The following is a 2,243-nucleotide window of genomic DNA, read 5'->3' as shown; positions in this document are numbered from 1 at the left end:
AATTTACAGTGGCGAGGTCTTACAAAGTAAATAAAGAAAGCTAGTACAACAACAGTATCTTCTAAGGTTGATCTTGACTATCACTCAAAATGAATCCGCAGTTATCCTGAAAAAATGTTTACCATAGTTTGATGAGTTTGGCTACTCAGTAAGTGATCATCATAATCCTAAAAATAATCATGATTGAAAGATATCAATATTGTCCAAAATGAGATCTATTAACAGAAATGCATCAACATTTTTACTTTCAATAAATGCATAATTAAGTATAATCCGAGTAATTGAAATGCTTATAACACTTTTAACGGCAGTACATAATTCAAAGGATTTCACAAAATACCCTACTAGCGTCCCAAGTAGGTCACCTATATACCCCATCAGCGTCCTGATGGGTCCACTTAATCCCTATCGGCGTCCCAGATAGGTCCACTTAATCCCTGCAGGTCCACTTATACCTCACCGGCATACCGGATGAGTCCACTTAAACCCTACCGGCGTCCCAGATAGGTCCACTTATACCTCACCGGCGAACCGGATGAGTCCACTTGCATACTTAAATTATTTCTAAATCTCTTTAAACATTCGAAAGCAGCAATATCATGTACTCAACATATCACTGAAACCATAAATATGAATTTCACTTAAACCATTAATAACAGTCACTCTCTATAACATTTCAAAAATAACCAATCAAATATTTTGGGCTCAAATTTAGAAAGGTAGCAGTTTGTAAAGGCATTCTAGCATAATTGCCAATTTAATATGTATAGAAAAACTCTTATAAAAATTCAAGAATACGGAATTATCACAATTTATGGAATATCAATTCACAAATAAACATTTTACAACAATACTATAATCAATTGCAAAAATGTCAATTTTTAAATAATATGGCAGTCATTTACACATGAATTTTTCAATGTCTAAATATTCAAAACAGTAGAAAGAAATATCACAATTTTACTAAAAGCAGAATTATCACAATTTTTTTCTAACAATAGACAAGAAAAATAAATAAATTTATTTTTCTAATTTACAGCATTCAAAATTTCTAACATAGATAAAATATCACAATTTTTATTAAAAAGATTATTTTTCAAGATAATGAGGTCACGTGCGCATATAATTTATCGCGCCTAAAATTCATGATAATAAGCAGAAATAATTATTTCATTTTATTTTTAAAAAGAATGGATTATTTTTCGAGACAATGAGGTCACTTACACACAAAACTGATAAAATAAAGATCCTAGACGGAAATATCACTATTTATTAAAAATAGACTATTTTTCAGAAAGACGATGTCACTTATCCACAATTATTTGAGAGGGAGCTTCCGATAAAAATTTTCGGTTCGAGAGAGAAGTTCACTGTGTTTTGACCAGAGAGAGATCTCAAAGTTTTGTTTTAGGGTGAGAGTGCTTACATCCCCTATTTAAATTCTTATAACGTATTATTATATTATTTTCTTACGCTCTACCTCATACCTAAGGTGTCGCGTTAAAAGCAAACGTTTATCGTACGAAAACCACGTCCGCTAAAGGACGCTGCCAGCTGCAAGCAGCAGGAGGCAAAAGCGGGGAAAGGAAAAAGTAAAGGCAAAGCAAAAGTTAATTCAAAGCAAAAGTTTTTTAAAACAGTGATGGTCCCCAAGGACCATCATACTCAAACAGAACATCACCTATTTATAAGCATATTTTCTCCTTTATTTTTATTTTTTTTTGAAATTTTAGGATTGTTACATTCTTCCCTCCTTAAAGAAATTTAGTCCTCTAAATTTGTGTACCTGATTACTAAAAAAGATAGGGGTATTTTTCTCTGATTTCGTTTTCTCGTTCCCAAATCGACTCTTCTCTTGAATGGTACTGCCATAATACACGGACTAAAGGAATCTCCTTGTTACGCAACACTTGCACCCTTCTATCCAGTATCAAAATTGGCGGCACAATGAAGGATAGGTCCTTCCTGATCGGTAAAGGTTCATATTTTAAGATATGGGACGGGTCGGGCTGATATTTTCGTAGTGAAGATACATGAAAGACATTATGGACATTTGCCAATTCGGATGGTAAGGCAAGTCTATAAGCGACACCTCCGATTCTTTCCAGGATTTCAAATGGTTCGATGTAACGTGGGCTCAACTTTCCTTTCTTGCCGAATCTCACAATGCCCTTTATTGGTGAGATTTTTAGGAAAACTCGATCACCTTCCTCAAATTCAAGATCTCTCCTTCGGTTATCGGC

Source organism: Amborella trichopoda, chromosome 7 (assembly GCF_054954075.1).
Source record: "Amborella trichopoda isolate Santa Cruz 75 chromosome 7, AtrichopodaSantaCruz75HAP2 v2.0, whole genome shotgun sequence".
Taxonomy (NCBI): Eukaryota; Viridiplantae; Streptophyta; class Magnoliopsida; order Amborellales; family Amborellaceae; genus Amborella; species Amborella trichopoda.
This window is presented reverse-complemented; position numbering follows the sequence as displayed.